We start from the raw sequence: 18,072 nt of genomic DNA, 5'->3' as shown, positions 1-18,072 counted from the left end.
TGTGGTCTGTAAATGAGTGGAAAGTATCAATGTCTCCAGTTCATCCGGCTGCCCACCATTTTGAGTGAGTGCAAATGTAACTGGACAGGCTTGAGATGAATCAACGATTACCTACATTCTGAAGACCAGCAGGCAGATTTGTTTGAATGAAAGCAATCCGCGCTACCTGCGACCCACCCAACTGCGGAAACAAGGCTCTTGGCCTTGAGAAGGGCGTCGGTGAGATTGGACAGAAATGGGAAATGACTAGACCGAAGAAAGAGAGAACTTGAGAAGAGGTGCCTTTGAGATGGGACTTTATTTGTTAACACAAGAGAGAGACGATCCTAGTGAATGAAAAGTGGAGGTCTGAGGAACAGAGAGAAGTGAGTGACTACAAAGGGCGGCTGTCAATAAGAAAGGCGTCATTGAAAGCTATAGGTATATGGTAAAGGTACAATAGTGCGGCAAATAAAGGGGTGCATGAGGTGAAGTGAGGGCTGAGCACCTGAAATAAAATGGCTGCATTTTCTGGGGGTGGCTAACAAAGCAAAAGGAGCAGCAACAGAGGGTTATTTATGAAACTTTAGCACCTCAGATTGCATAAACAATATTTGCTACACTGGTTCATAAAGAGCAACTCCTAGTGGACGTGGTTTATTTTTAGTTCCACTTTTTTGCCCCCCCTCTCTTAGCCTTCCCACTTTCTGCAGAGCCGAATGCAGACATTGTCTGCTTTTAACACTGGCAGTCCACTAAACTCAAGTAGGGCCCTTCACGGAATCCGCAACGAGTTGAAAGATAGCCTAAGGATTGTCTTGACTTAGCTTGGGTGTCCTACTGCTCAAGTCAAGTATCCTTTACATAAGTTCCATTCTGCTTGAAGCTTTCGAGTGGTGGTCTATCATCACCATCTGTTCAAATAGTCAGTTGCGCAGTCAGTCTCAAGTGGGCCACTTAATGGCTGTGGGTTTTGCTCAGTTCAGTGCGCTGCATTTTCCTTAAAACATGTCTGTAAATTGCACAAGATTCAACTGTAATGTAAGGGGGCATTCGTAAATAGTTTCAGTAAAACAATTTTCTTTAAGACCCCGCTTCTTTGTCTCTTCTCAAGACTATACGGCGACCAAGGGTGTCTCCACTAGGGGTTTTTCACATTACACAGAGAGAAAGATAGGTTCCCCCGGACCCCGTTGAGAGTATCAATTTTATTTTGCCTAGGGTGGTGTACAGGTTTCCAGCAGGATTGTTCTTCATTCAAATGGCATATTATTGCTGATAGGGGCTTTAAAAGAGCATTTTTTTGGGTCTCAACGTGAGTTATGCAAAACCCAGCTGAACAAAGCCCTGCCTGATGATGATGATAATTAGGTTCAATAGTTTTTTTGGGTGTATGAGGGAACAAAGCAGAGAAATACTCTCTATGCCTTTACCACGCATTTTTTACCCCACATTTTTGTAGATTGCATATGCTTTTACAACGTATGCCTTTACCATGTAGTGTGTGTGTGTGTGTGTGTGTGTGTGTGTGTGTGTGTGTATATATATATATTCACTGAAAAAACCATAGGTTTCACACACGTTATAGTTAGGAATTAGCATTTAAAAAACCTTGCAAATTCACTGAAAAAACCATAGGTTTCACACACGTTCTAGTTAGCTGGACATTTCTCTCATAAAAAACCAATGAAATTCCCCCGTTATAGTTAGTTCAGCTAACTATAACCTTTGTGCAATTGATGTCACTTTTTCCACAAACTGCCTTTGTATATTCTAATATATGCCAAATGCAAAAGTGGAACTGGTCCAACCAATTTTGTCCACAGATTGACAAAGCAAGAAAGCACGTCAACAAATCTATTTCTGCTTTCCTCAGAGACTATGGTATGGGTTCTATATACCACAACAACTTGCGTTACAACATGCAAGGCATTTATAGAGGAGACGGTATACATTTCACAGATGAAGGCAACCGAGTCTTCCTCTTGAACTTTAGACTCTGCATCGGTACTTACTTGTAGGTACCACAAAAAAAACACTTCATAAACACAACGGCTCTTTTTAGAGCCCCCTAATATCTAAACACTTAAATTTGATTTTTATTTCTATTTTTTTAATGATTTTTTTCTGCCGTGCGCGTACGGTAAGCTTACCGTACGCGCACCCCGCGATTTAAAAAAAAATATATAAAATGTATTTTTCATACTTTTGGGTCCTTCTTGGACCCCATGACAAATGGTAGGGGGTCTACAACTCTCTTCGTTGCCCCCTTTTCACGTTCTCCACCTTTGTTTATCAGTGTGAGACACACAAAATGGCGGACGACACTTCCTGATTTCGACCGATTCGAATGTTTACAGTCATGTAACCACCAATCAGAATTAAGGTCGCGCACGGCAGCGTGCGCGTACGGTAAGCTTACCGTACGCGCTCGGAGCACGCCTATAGATATATATATTGATTTAAATGCTATTTTCTCAGGAAATACTGAACAGATTTACACCAGACCTGCAAAAGGCACATCCCTGACCTGAGGACTACCTCTTTGCCAAATTTCAAGTAATTCTGTTCAGCCGTTCGGGCTGTAGCTTGGACTAAAGGTCCTATGGAAAAATGCATGGGGAAAACGCCTTTTGGGACCCCCCCTTTTTCTCAGCCCCCGCTTGACGAATCCCCCCGAGACTTTCAGGGAAGGAGCGGAGCGCCCCACCTATTTTGAAAATTTCGCGAGGATTCGTCAATCGGCGCCAAAGTTATTCAAAATAGAATGTTGCGGCTTTCCTATGGAAACACGATCCTAACTATAATAATAAATATATATATATAAATATATATATTTTCTACTGGCGGTCGCCAGTAGATAGTTATAGTTAGGACCGTGTTTCCATAGGAAATCTCAAAATTCTATTTTGAATAACTTTGGCGCCGGTTGACGAATCCTCGCGAAATTTTCAAAACTAATGGGGCGCTCCGTTCAGCTCCTACCCTGAAAGTCTCGGGGTGATTCGTCAAGCGGGGGGCGAGAAAAAAGGGGGGTCCCAAAACGTGTTTTCCCCATGCATTTTTCCATGGGACCTTTAGACACAGCTACAGCCCGAACGGCTGAACACAATTACTTGAAATTTGGCAGAGAGGTAGCCATAAGGTCAAGGAAGTGCCTTTCGCAGGTCTGGTGTAAATCTGTTCAGTATTTCCTGAGAAATTAGCATTTAAAAGCATATCAATATCTATACGCGCGCACCGTGCGCGCTGGGTGCGCGCACCCTGCCGTGCGCGAGCGCAATTCTGATTGGTTGTTAGTTGTCGGTAAACATTCGAATCGGTCGAAACCAGGAAGTGTCAGCCGCCATTTTGTCTCTCGCAGTCTGAGGGGGTGAAAATCAAAGGTGGAGAACGTGAAAATGGGGCAGAGTGGACAGTTCCTGACCCCCTAGCCTTGGTCAGGGGGTCACAGAAGGACCCTCAAGGGAAAAAAACCAATTTTTTAAAAAAAAAATCACGAGGTGCGCGCACCAGCGCGCACTGCGAACCGTGGGTACTCGGTGCGCTTTGCGCACCGAGTGCCCACCGAGCGTGCACGGTTCGCAGTGCGCGCTGGGTGCGCGCACCTCGATTTTTTTTTTTTTTTAAATTTGCTTTTTTTTCCCTTGGGGGACGGTGTAAAACCTGAAAAAAAAAAAAAAAAAAAACATAACTTAGCATTTAAAAAAACGTTCAAATTCACTTAAAAAACCATAGGTTTCACACACGTTATAGTTGGGAATTAGCATTTAAAAAACCTTGCAAATTCACTTAAAAAACCATAGGTTTCACACAGGTTATAGTTAGGTGGACATTTCACTCGTAAAAAACCAATGAAATTCCCCCGTTATAGTTGGTGCAGGCAACTATAACTCACGCGACCGCAATCCTCTGCTGATGACGTCAGATATTACATCACTGATGACATATGTGTCTTTCTGAAAAATAAATATTTGTAATATATGTATAGCTAAAAATTAATGGAAGAAGACATGGGTAAATAAGTGTCTAAATACAGTGATGTAATATCTGACGTCATCTGAAGTGAATATATATATATATATATATATATACATATACATATATATATATTCCGCTCTCCCCGCCAATACACGGACCATGGGGTAAGTGTTCATTTGCTTATTTTATTTCGATGCTGCCATAACGCGTTTCGGCTCCACTAGAGCCTTGATCACATGACATAACGCTGCAGTACCATTTTTTTATTTTTAAAGTGACAAAGCACTATGTAGAAAGTGCAAAGTTCACATTGTTAATGGACACAAAAGACATTTTTTGTTAAAGTAATTCACAAGCATTGCGAATACATAATTACATGGCATTGTATCAAATCATACGCGTGGATATATATATATATATATATATATATATATATATATATATATATATATATATATATATATATATATATTTCCATTCCTCCGTCACCAACATCCTTTCCACAAGACGAAGATAGACCCAGAGTTTTGTGCACATCCGAAGTTTATTTCTCAAATGCCCTGCACCATCGCCATTACGCGTTTCAGCCTCACGGAGGCCTTGATCACATGATACGCTAACGGAGAGTTTTTTCATATATATATATTTCCCAAATCCTCTCCCGGAGGGAAAGAGTGAGCCGCACACATCGTGGTAAAATTAGAATTTTATTTCAGCGGTAATCAAGCTCCTTATGCATTTCAGCCACCTTGGCCTTCTTCAGAGGAGGAGCTGCAGACATCTGGGGGCCGCACATATATATATAATAATCCTGAAGCTCTGCACCTCCAGAGACACCTGGCGAACAGAGACACGAACCCAGCGATATGAGGCCAGATGATATTTATTGGAAAAACCTCGAACCTGACGCGTTTCAGTTATCTGATACCCTTGCTTACATACATATATATATATATATATATATATATATATATATATATATATATATATATATATATATATATATAAAAATTTCGCGAGGATTCGTCAGCCGGCGCCAAAGTTATTCCAAATAGAATGTTGCGGATTTCCTATGGAAACACGGTCCTAACTATAACTATCTACTGGCGACCGCCAGTAGATAATAAATATATATATATATTTTTTTTCACCACGTTCTCCCGTCAACTCCCTGCTCTCAACACAGCGGGTGCCCCAGCCGCGAGGATGAAAACTCGCGAATTCACGCCAGCCACAGTTCAAAGATTGCTGCGCAGCAATCTTTGAACTGTGGCTGGCATATATATATATATATATATATATATATATATATATATATATATATAATGTATTTGTGGAGGGAGACCCCCCCCCCCACCACTTAACTTACCTTATATGTGTGGTAAAGGCATATGTTGTCGAAGCATATGCATTCTGAAAACAAGCGTGGTAAGAAATGTGTGGTAACGGTACAACGTGGTAAAAGCCTTGTTGTAAAGGCTGTTTCCTGTGAAGAAGAACACAGAGTCTTTGGGTGAGGAATACCACACGATTTGAGATTGTAGGAATACAAAGCAAATTTTATGTGTGGCTCATCTAGTACCCTGAAGCAAATTGACAAGGGCCCATGGAATCAATGGTGGACAAAGCTCTAGGCTGTAGCATCGTGTACTTCATCGTCCTTTTCTTACTGGAGTTGGTTGTTGATGCAAGGCCGCCTCTTGGCCTAAATCCGTCTCTTGTGAAGTTTTAAATATTGACTTCCACATACACAATGTTAAACTGTAGTTTTAAGTTTTTGCAAATCAAGAATAATCATAAAAAGATCTGCATTCTAATATACATAATTATAGATGTGGAAACAGTAAATAACAGCAATTGTTTTCACTGAGGGGTGCTGAGTGACATCAAATACACAACAAGAGCTGAAACGTTATGTATGTCCCCCCAAAATGGAAGACCTTCTATTAACGGCTACAAAAGGCAGAAGAGTAATGCGGGAGTCATACATAACAGTGACCTCACATCCATGTCACAAACGTAAGAAAAAAAATCCCTTCTGCCACATCCCCCACAACCTTCTGTGCCTTTCCACCCTCTCAGCTCCATTACAGAAGCCATGCTCTTTGCTCTCTTTTGAAGCGGGGAGCCAGTGCTGCACGTTCATTCTCTCAGAGAGCAAAGAGGAATTTCCATGTTTACAGGGGAGACTTTTGTGAATCAGGCCCTCTGTTTTCAATCCTGTCCAAAGGAAGCTCAGAATATCATCTGGTCACAATAATTATTCAGTTGTTTTCAATTTTCCTCTAAATTTTGCTTGGTTGATTGTGTTTTTGCTTGGCCAAATATTTGATTTATTCTTTTATTTTTGTTTGTTTTACTTAAAATTGGAACACACAATTTTATATTAGCTTACTGACTGTTCATAGACCTTTTTTATATTTGTGTTCCGAGCTGTGTCCTGTTCTTTCTTGCAAAACATTAAGAAATATGACCCGCAAACCAAAATGTGTCCCAATTCGGATGCTTTGCATCCTGTAGCCCATTCATGGTTTGTTGATTGACCACTGCTTGGTGACATGCAAATCTTCAAAGCTCTTTTGATTATGGATTTCTAACAATTTCATTGGACCCCCCACTTTCATAACAATTCAGATATGTTTATGAATATATTTGAAGACTATGTTGCATGAGTTTCATCTCCCTTTGAGACCTGCAACTGCCATGTTATCACCAATTCAGTAAGGTCCAAATAGATATTGGTGCCTAGCAAGTAGGGTACAGGCCTTAATGCATGAAATAAATGACACCCCGCCCCTATGGTTAAGTAGTGAAAGACAGCCATAATTTATATATAATGCTCCCCCCTCCCATCCTGGGACCTCGTGCCTCTGCATGCACTGCACTAATGAAAGTTACGCCCCTGAATGAATTGCAACAAACTGTATACATGCCCTACAAAAGCCTCACATCTGCATCCTGGTTATACCTCTACTTATCTGCTGCATGAGATATATAACCTTAATTTTCTCTGACTTTTCTAGATTAGGTGGCAGGCGAACCTGGGATTGACTTTGAATCCTTTAATACATTAAAGTCATGTCTGGACATTTGTTACTGACTCCTGGAGAGCCAAGAAATGTGGCAAGTGACTTCTTTTTTAGTAGTTCACATACAGTTCCTCCATTTTAAATCAATCGTCTACCATTTCCTTTGCAGGGGAGTGAGAAAGGATTTGTAGCATTCACTGTACTTTGATAGACCAAGAGATCTTATGGAGCAGTCCCCTTCGTTCCTCCAGGGAGCCACCTATCTCCTGCATTTCACTTCCTCAGAAGTCAGCAAAAAGGCTATTTCCTGTGGGATTCATCTCTCCACACATTTTCAACTAACAAGAACTTCACTGGGGTCCATTGCTTCATCTCTGTGATCCATGATTACCAGCTGTATGTTTGGCGTTAAATGCTTGCAGTATATTTGGCCATCCTGGCCTTTTCTTTCATGCCTTTGCTTTCATTGCAAGGTGAACCGATATTGTGTGATGTATGTGCTGATATTTCTAGGTGAACTCCTACTTAAGGGGTTGGTGTATTCAATGTAAGAGTAGTTTTCTAAAGGCACTAGCCAATTGCGTCCTAATTGGACTTGAGATATTGCAGGATTTGTCCAAACATAAAATTATTCAATAGGGTTGAAATATATGCCTGACTTATCTGACATGCCTTCTTGCCAGCACTTGCTATCACACTTTTTAGTGTGCCATTGATGATTTATTTCCATCAACCCTGCTGGACTTGCAGTCTTTAGCTGGGTGCTAAGGCTTCCCGGCTCCCTGCCTCTCATTTTCCGAGCTTCGTGCTCGATGCTGGTCACTTGTGGTTGTTTGTGTGGACCATGGCTGTGGCCAGTATCTTCCGATACAGGATGTGTGCAGTGGGCGGGAAGCCTCTGAATCAGCAAAGCCAATCTGAGACGGCACCACAGCTCCAAGACGGTCCCATACTTGTGGGCAGGTGCTTCCTGTTGTCTCTCTATTTAAGGTCCTGCCCAAACCTAAGCCATGTGCAGCAAACACTTTAAGTCCCTCGCCAGCAGGATCATCGCTCTCTTAGGCTCATGATTGATTCTGATTTTATTCCTTGAGTTCCCTGCCATTTCACCTGCCTTTTGCTTTCAAGGAGCTTCTGGATTGAGGAGACCCCTGGCATTTGGTCCAGTTAATTTTCGTACTCATTTCTTCGTTTTGCTGTCTTTCTATGTTTCCAGTATCTTCATCACTCTCATTTATTATTTTCATCAGTTCTTTCGCTGTGCTTTGGTGTATATGGACTCAAGCCTTGTCCACTATTCTCAGTCTCTCCCTTGCACCACTGACAGCGGGGTAAGTATCGCACTTGTTTCTTAGGACGTTTGTCTTCGAACAATAATCCTATTCCACCTAACATGTATAGAGTAAGCATGTTGATTTGTATTTTCAACTCGCCATGATCAAATGCTTTTCAGGGCTAACTTACTTCATCGCCAGGGGTATATAGTTCTCATAAGTGATTCTGCAGGGGCGTGGGGGGAGATGGGGGGGGGGGGTTGGGGGGATGTGTGTGTGATGGTGTGTGTGTGTGTTGGTGTGTGTGTGTTGGTGTGCGTGGAGTATGTAAATAGAATAAAGCAGTTAGAGCACAGAACTGTTCAACCCTCCTCTATTGCAATGCTGGTGGAATTATATACAGTCAAGTCATATTCCATTTTCACCGCTACAAAAATGGTATAGAAGGGGCTGGCACTTGTAAGGTTTGTCTCTGAAAGGCCTAAAGATGTGGACTGAACTCTCTCACGTGTCTTGTCGAACGGGAATCATGTAGGACTGATCAATTAAGTTACTTCATTTGTGGGTCTTGTTGAGGCAACTTTGTTGTGGCACTTTGTTTTTTTAGGCCCTCTACAACACACCCACAGAAACCTTCCACCTGCTAAAATATTCCTGGTTTCCATCCTTGCCAATGGGTTTCTGAGGTACAGACGCCATAGTTTCGCCATCTGCTCACTAACACACTATAGCCTGTTTCCTCTCTTCATATACCCTCTCCTCTCCTTGAGTCGCTCGGACTGGCATTAAACTCCCCCCACAAACCTGCCCCCGCCGAGTTCCAATAACCTGCAGCTCTGACTGAGCAGTTTCACACTACCATCTATTTCTGGATATTGCTGCAGGGCAATCGAGTTGACAGTGTACTCTGTATAAATCACATTAGTAACTGTGTATTTAAAAAGTGTAAGCTTTGCCTGCTGTAGGTGATTTGCACAGAACACTCTACACCATTAGCTTTCCAATTCTCCTTCACTGGTTTTGGATTGTTTTTGTTTGGAAGCATTGATGAGTCAAAAACCAGTCCGCATCCAAATTACATTATAAAATCTAGACTCAATTTCATTAAGAATTTTGAACCCCCCCTGTTTAAAATATTGTTCACTACCAATTAGGTAACACCTCATGCCCTAATGTTATCAAACCACAGTATCATTAACATTTACCTGGGACTAAATTATTAATTTAATGCAAAATCTGGATTTTGATCCTCAACTTTGAAGAGAAATAAGTAAAAATGCAAAAACTGTTCCACATTTTTTTGTTTTTAAACTCTCAAAATAATTGTGTGTAGCACAATGGTGATAGTTGATAGTCTACGAGGCCTGCATAGGTCTGAGAAAGCATTTTTTTCCGTAGAGAATTACAGATGACTCCATGTCACCAAGGCAACATTTTCCAGACATTTGTTTTTACAAATATCCGTCTACTGGTGTGAGACTCTAATGGATTCAATGAACTTGACCAAGCCTTCACCACTTAAGCATGGAAATTAGATTGCAGCTTCACATTATGTTAGTCCACACTAGGATAGCTCACTATGTTTTCATGGGGTTTTCTCTTAGAAATCATTGTTAAAATGTCTTTTAGGTTTCTTTAATATAAGGAAACAAAGACTGCAGCTACCAGAATGCTCTGTGTTGTCTCATGGAATCCCAGCATTGGGTGCAAGGTATGCAGACATGGAGAGAGGTGCCAGCCCAAAATGGATCCAAAATGCATTAGTAAAGTGCTGTGATACCGAGCTAGGATGCGCCTCCTCGGTCCTCCCATTGCCTCATCCGAACAAGCCCCTCCCCCGACTCCTGCTAAATTATTTTGCTTGTAATAAAAAAGTAACAGAAGGGCAGCATGCACATTAGGTTGCTCAGTATTTTTTGTGAATCTGATGTGGTCTACCTGTTCAGGTCAGAATATTCTTTGTGTGAGGTTTACTATAAGGTTGGTCCACTTATGCAGTGGCACAGACACGCTCATTAATTGATGATCATGCTGGCTTGAGGTATCCACAGTGCTATAGAGGCGTTACCGCCAACATTTTATTTCTCTTATGAGACCGTTGAGGCCATCATAGTTTACCACACCTGCAGGGCGGGAGCAAGCCAGAGGCTGGTGCCGGGGCCTTCCTAAATGTCTGTGGCTTTCACTGTGACTCCATGGTTCGCAAATGTAAATAACCAATGTCGGCCAGGTTTTTAAGTTTCAGTAACCTCTTCAAAATGAAGGGAAAGAAACAATTTGCCCTGCTGCCTCCTTGGATATGGCAAGTAAATGGACTGGACGTCAGTCAGATATCCTTCCAAACCTACTAAATGTCAGTCAGAAATTGCAAACTTAGTTTCATTGTTCAGTGAGATCACATCAATAGCACTACCCCCAAAACTCTTTAAAAAAAAAAAACTCAACAACTTTTCACAAGAACGCCCTGCATTATTCTGATCAAATCACAGTGTAATTAATATGTACGAGGTTTGGCATATTTTGCTTAAAGGAGAATCTACATTTTGACTCTTGTCCACTCCCCATTTGAGAGACTCCTTTCTTTCGCTCACAAACATTATTATATGGACTTACGCCCATTAATACTTTCTTTATATACCACACTGAATAATAGATTTTCTCACCACTAGACTGCAGGCGATTGTAACAGACTGGGAAGAATGCGTTCCATTGAAGACATGTTAGTTTACAGAGGCGCGTCTCCATTTCCAGCCACACTCCTCTCTGCTAAAACAACACGAAGGAGTGAGCACACTTTTAGAAGCTCATCCTACTATTAGAGACACGGACACTTCCCCTTCATAACTAGCTCCGATTCCAAAACATCCAGCCAGTCCCCTTAAATCACATTTAAATGAGTAGACTAAATATGGATATTTACCGATTCAGTCTTATCCAGTGGTTAAGTTGTGAAAAAATAAGTAAAATAAGTGCCTGGGCGCTTGTCACGAGGCAACTTGACCCAGCCCATCGCTCCTATTAGCGCTGCCTATAACAGAACTAACTACTAACTATTAAACCCTACAAGTGGGGAGAGGATGTGGCGTATTGTCCAGAGCTGCCAACTTTGAAGGTGGGGAACCAGGTTTGAGTCTCGGCGTAGGCTCAACATCCTGGGATTCTGGAGAAATCACTTAATCTCCCCGTTTCTACAAAAAATTGATGCATCCTTGACTGATGCTCATGAAAAACGCTCCAATACCTGAGGAATAAATGTGTGCTATAAGCTCCGCTGTTGACAATTAAGTGCCGGTGCCGAGCCCTTGAGACCTCTGACTCAAATTAAGCACTGTTCTTACCTTGCGTGCGGCAGGCCTTACGCCACCACAAGTCCTTCGCCTACATCATTTATCAGCCATCACCCAAGCTGCCCAGAGGTCATGGGATATCACCACAGCCTGGGCCCATTATTCATCTGAGCCTGTGGTGACAAAAAAGAACTGGCAGATTCATATATGCTCTTATAGGGAGGTAGGAGTATGTTGAAACTTTAAATTTTAGGGAAGTTTGGGGTTGTGAGACCTGTCTATGGAGGCATAGATGCCTCATTTTGTAATGAGAGGAGCAAGAAAGGGGCCAAGGAGGTGATGTAGGTTATTGTTAGTATGTATGAATGTTTAATTTCTATAGTACAAAACCTAGCCAAAAGGCTGCATAGCACTGCACTGTAGGCTCAAAAGGAAGCATCAGGTCAATGGGTGGTAGGAGAGGTTGTTGGTTTGTAGATTGTTAATGCATTGTGATGTCGTTTTCTTTAAAGAGGTGCATCTTCAACCCTTTCCTAAAGTGGAGCAGCAGTGGGGCAGTCATGATAGATACAAGGATGTTGTTCTAGATCTTGGGTGCATACATCAAAAATGCTTGTTGAATTTTGTTTTCTTTTTTGCACTTCTTAGTCTGCAGTCTGATAGTGTTCGGGCTGTGGATGAGATGAAACCCACCAGAGAAGTTGGGCTCGCCTGGAAGATAAGCTTGGGTGCTGGTCATGATGGCTTTGTGAATAATGCAGCTTGTTTTGAAGAAGATGTCGACCAGCAAGCGAAGCCAGTGGCATTCAATCAGGATACAGTGACGTTATCATGTTCTTTCAGGCCCTGGATGAGACATGCTGTGGGGTGTAGGATTCTCTGAAGGGGTATCAGTGTGGAATCTTTTAGGTCCTGGAGCAGAGGGTTACCACCATCCAGATGCAAGAGTACGAGGGATTGAACAGGAGCTCAGAAGTCATTTTCTGGAAGAAACTGTTTTACCTTTTCAGAAGAGAGAGCTGGCACCAGGCCATCTTTGTGTTTTTGTCAATGTCATCCTGAGGGTAAGATTAGAGTCCAGGGTGAATCCAGGTGCCTTGGTATTTAGTAGAAGGTGGGATTTAAAGTATTGAGCCAGGTTTGTACTGTTTATTGTTTATTCATCTTGGCAAATAACCGGAATTTTGTCTAGGTTGGGTTGAGCTTCAAGTAGGTGAACATCCACATCTGGATGACTTGCAGGAAGCGTTTGAGCCATTGGATGTCTCAAACAGTGCACAGTCTCAAGCAGTGTTGTGTATCATCATCATTATAGTGAATCCTGATGCTGCAATTGGTAAGTGGAGCACCAAGTGACTTAATGTAGAGGCTGAAGATGAAAGAGGACAGATGGAACCTTAGGGAACTACGCAGGTGATGGGGTTTTTTGGGACCTGGAGGTGCCCTTGTGAACAAACTGGTTTGGGGTAGAATTGTAGGAGGAGAATCGGTGAAGAACATTGCCAGTAAATCTCATTCGAGATTCCAGAGTGTGTGTGTGAGAGAAGGGTGATCCACAGTGTCCACTGTAGCTGAGAGGTCCAGCAGTATCAGAATCCAGGGGTCTACTTAATCTGTGATCAGGAGGGCATCATCTACGATGGGCACGGTAGCGATCTCTGTTTTGCTGCCAGATTGGTAGTAGGGCAGAAGATGATTACCATTGTTATGATCTTGAAGTTGACCACAGACTAATTTTCAATGAGCTTATCAATGAATGATAGGTTGATGGGCTGGTAGTTGGTGAGGTGACCTGGGTCTAGTGTAGGTTTCTTTAGGAGAGGGAGTATCTGGCCTATCTTGACAGTTTTGAAGATGCCTTGAGTGAGGGAGGCATTGACAATGGTGAGTAGAGATGCAAGAGCATTTGATTATCCCTAGAAGGAGCGTCAATGATTCACAGAAAGAGCTTTGATGAAGGATGAGGCTTTGACATCCTCTTCATGGGAAGTGGCTTTGAGGGAGTTGAGCATGTCAGGGAGATCTTCAAAAGGGCTTTGAATGATAAACATTGTACGATTCTACAGGAAGGGGTGAGCGTAAGAGATGAAGCAGGCTTGGTGTTGTCAATGTGCTGTTGGATCTTCAGTATGTTTCATTCACTACAGAAGAGGTTGAAGGCATTGCACTTTTCTGTGGAGTGAGGAATAGGTGTGCTCAGCAAGGGATTGATGCAGTGCTTGATTGTCTTGAAATCATTCTGCTTCTGTTGGTGGATTCATTGATAGCGTTGGTAGAGTACTTTGGTCTGGCTGATGTGATTAGCTGCCTGCGTTTTGTGCATAGAGACTTCAATATTGTGAAGTCATCAGGAGTTCTGTTTTTCTTCCATTTCCTTTCTGTGGTTTGAGAGTTCATTGCCACTAAGGTTGTTAGAGTACCAGGATGTTTAAGGCTTTGGCTTGCACGTTTTAAGTAGGACATGGATTTTGGCTTAGTTTTCAAAACAGTTTTGAAGTTGTTTAGACATGTTGGCATCAGACACAGTGGGGTTGATTGTGTGAGAGATGAGTTTAATCATTAAGTTGTCTATGGAAATGGTTTTGAAGTATCTGTTTTGGGTTGACCATGCTCTATTGTTAGGACGCTGAGCAGGAGATAGAGATAGAGATACAGAAGTGGTTAGTCCAGCCCCGCGATATGGGTTATTTGCATTGGATTGTCGGAAGAAGTGGTTCATTTTCATATCTTTGTCTTGTCAGTCATAGCCTCCTTGTGAAGTGGGTAGAGGAATACTTTGATTTGCCTCACTTTGGTTCTCCTGATCCCGCACTGGGATTGGAGGTGCCAAAGAGTGTGGGTTTGCTGCAGGGCCTAGCTCTTCTACCTCTGACCTCCATTGCTGTGCCCAGCAAGAGCATGTTAAACAAATGGCATAGGCCATTTTTAATTGTTGTAAGGATAAATGTACCCTACATTTAACTTAATCCCTGAAGATCCCCCTGTGTGTTATGTGACAATATTTTATGTGGCTTCTAATCCATAATAACTGGAGATTCTTCTTCTTCAGCATTACCTTTTGGTGGACCCCGAGAGGGGAGATCCATACTTGGTCGCCTTCCTGGAGTTGGACAAGACTACTTGTACTACTCATCTCAAGCTTTTTGGCATCCTGGCTGATAATTTTTTAAGAGAACCAATGCATGGTCTACCCCCACTATGACGGGAGGCCGTCAAGAAAAGTTAATGTTCGCAATCATTTGCTGAGTCAGTCACTTCACTCACTAGAGGCAGAGTAGGTCTGCTTCATGTGGAGGGGAGATGATGGCAGCTCTGTTGGGGGATTTTTCCCTTGTTTAACCCATTTCGATGCTTCCCTTTTTTATGACATCTGTTGCGGTGCAGCACCCCTTAGGCTAGCAAGCTATCCAGAGCCAGCGGACTTTGCCTTCTATTGTGGGGCCCTTGTGCTATGCCCCTGCACCCCTGTTGTCCAGCCCAACATCCAAAAGTCAGTGTATCGAACCGGTGCTTACCATAACAAATATAAACTACAGTACACTGCTCCCTTCTTTGGCCGGCGATAAAGTACTGTATTTTCAATTGCTATTTTGGGTTCTTTGTTCCATACTGATTGAGTAGAAAAGCCAAACTGTTACTGATTGCTACAAAGTAGCCATGATTTATTCAAAGATTAAGATCCTCCCTTTAGATACAATATCTGTTTATTGTTCGCAATTGTTACCCCTTTTTGAACATTCTGTCGTCTGACTACGAAAACCCATACTGTGTTGTATTTGTTCTGTGTTCTTACGGTCTACGTTTTTTTTTTAGTGTCTCGTGTTTGAGAACATTATATAGAGAGTTTATCCATGCTTCTTGATTACAGTTCTATATGAGGAGTACCTTATTGTATCAATCCTATAATTTATTCAAGAGGACGGTTTTCATTTCAAAATAGCAGTTTGTTTAGAAGTTTTTGTGGTTATCAAATTTGATTAGGTTTATCATGAAAACATTCCTCCGACACATTGCCCGATTGATTGACTTCGAATACCATAAAAAAATGTTTTATTAAAAAAAACAAAAAACACCTTGATTCTTTATAAACCAAATATTCTCACGACTTCCCCCACACCTTGTTATGGGCTTTATTTTGCATTTTTATGTAGTACATATTAGAACCAGGAGTTTTAGAGCACTTTATATGAGCAAGTTAACGTTAAACGTAACATTACAAACCAGGAGCATATTCACTGACTGCCCCTAGCACCAAATAAAAGGTGACATTGATACAGATTCTTTGTGCAGAGGATATACAGAAGTATTGATAGTTATTCAAGAAAATTGCCTTTCTAGGATTATGGATACGGCATACTGTCAAACTCTGCGGTGTAATCTTATGTCTGTGTGATGGGTGCGGACTGGTACGGTGCCCTGTATCGCAACAAATGAGCTGGTCCCAGTGCAGGCAGAAATGTGTGCCAGCTTTGGAAGCCGCCCATTAGTGAAAGACCGACCAGCTGTTTGAAGTTGGTGGTCTGCTGTTCACTGTGCACGTGGCAATCGACCGACTTTCAAAGGGGACAGAGATTCCCTTGCAGGCGAGTGCAGTGAATGACGACACCCGACTGTAGATGGATGCTTGGTGGTTCCAGGAACCTCTTTTCCCCCTCCAGTAGACACCACTGTACACCACCTTGTGACACACAGTCAGAGCACTGACCTCCTGATGGCCTTTTTGCTTCTGCATCAAGCATGTATTATGTCACAGGTGCAATGGCGATGATGCACTTACTTGCGGAGAGCCGCACACCCCATTGGGATCATCTGGTGCACATTCACAACTAACACTGATGCAACCCATATTACAGACTGGGCTGCGCAAGCACCTGCGTCACCTTCTGTAATAACAACACAACCCGTGCACAAAAAAGGAGGTACAGAAGTCAGTTGTACCCTAGAAGCATTTTCTATAATATGACCCCTGGTGTTTCGGTTAGTGTTTTACTTTTTTTTTTTCTACTTCTATGACTACTGTTTATTCTGTCAATATTAATTATTATTAGTTTATCATTCAGCTCTAGCTGGGCATTCACACTTTACTGCAATTATGATTAAAATGTGTTGCACTGTACAGATATTTGCTCCACACACATTTTTTCAGTTCAACTTCAGTAACTCTCCTGCAAGTACCAAGAGAAACAAAGCAGCTTAGGCAAGACCCACTTTCTTTTGCGGCCCTTATGTCTTGTGCTCTATCAGTGGTGGCTCCTCCGCTAAGGCGGAGGAGTGTTACCCCGCTGCTGCTGTGCAGCAGTAAAAGAAAGGAAAAATAAAATGATAATCACTCACTGTTATCAACCTTTTATTCTTCCCTGCTGCGAAGGCATGAGGGCGGGGCTGCTTTGTTGACAGAGCAGGAAGGAGTGGTGAGCACTCTAAAGTTTTAACATGTTCTCCATGCAGGCTGCATTACAGCCTGCATTGAGAACATGCCCAGGCCCCCAGTTCCTGTCTGAGCATGGAACCACAGCGCTCAGACCAATCTCAGCGCTGTATTGCAGCATTGTAATTGGTTAAGGGGAGCCAATAGGAGAGCCTGGCTGCTTTCTGTTTGGTGGAGGAGAGATGACGTGGGACAGAGCGGTGAGGGGGTAGTGATTTTTTTAAAAAACTTTTATTCCTCCTTACCATCTTGACCCCACCGCATCACCCCAGATCCGTGCTGGCCGCCACTGTGCTCTATTTGCTGGTGTAATGACAGACAGGGACATTTGTCCTTTGTTTATGTCCTTGTACTTAACTGCATTCTTATAGTCCTTTGCCTCGCTCTGTGTTTATGATTGTAAGTGTTTACTTTTGATAGCTCTTATGCTCCACATTCCTTCTCCATGGCATCCAACTACAGCTAGCAGTTGCAGCTTGGACTCTGTGGAGACAGGACGTGTGGGGCGTGGACTTCTTTGCCTGGATATTAAACTCCTCTTCTAAACCACATCCAAGCCTCCTTCGTTACCTTTTCTTCATCCACACAACAGCGGGGCTCTTTGGGCTTCCTTTCTTTAAGAGAGCCCAGTGGCCCCTGTTACCACATGCTGTGGAGACCCTCAGATGGACAACAGTTTTTCAAGTACAGTGATTAAAGTATGGGGTTGGGTCACCGCTTTCTTTTTGTAGGCTAGTCTTTTTGTTTAGGAAAGAAGGCATTTCATTTCTCTCCCACCCTAAAGAAAGTACCTCATTAGTTACAAACCAAAGTGCAGGGGTCCAATGTTTTTTCCTGAATGCCAGGGTTGCCTACTCCTAATGCCACCAGCTCACCAGATTCTTCATGACCCCTGCTCTCTACATTCGTCACTGTTTTCCTAGCCTTCTCTTCTTTCTCCCTTTTGAGCCTTTTTCTTGTTCTTTTTCAAAGTCTGATGATAAAATAAGACCCAGTCCACAAAGATGAGTACCAGTGCCCACCACCTAGCCTAACCGCTAGCACAAATTAAGCACTGCCTAAGGACATGTAAAAAGGCAAATGTAAAAGTGCAA

At 42.4% G+C, this 18,072-nt stretch overlaps 1 protein-coding gene across 2 annotated transcripts in view; it reads left to right on the top strand.

The window, feature by feature from the left end:
* The window catches only part of ITGB5 (integrin subunit beta 5), a 522,259-nt gene that overhangs the window by 44,225 nt on the left and 459,962 nt on the right, over nucleotides 1–18,072 (top strand). The gene's annotated exons all lie outside the window — the stretch shown is intronic.

Source organism: Triturus cristatus, chromosome 3_2 (assembly GCF_964204655.1).
Source record: "Triturus cristatus chromosome 3_2, aTriCri1.1, whole genome shotgun sequence".
NCBI lineage: Eukaryota > Metazoa > Chordata > Amphibia > Caudata > Salamandridae > Triturus > Triturus cristatus.
Note: the sequence above shows the minus strand (reverse complement) of the source record. Positions and strands in the feature narration are given on the sequence as shown.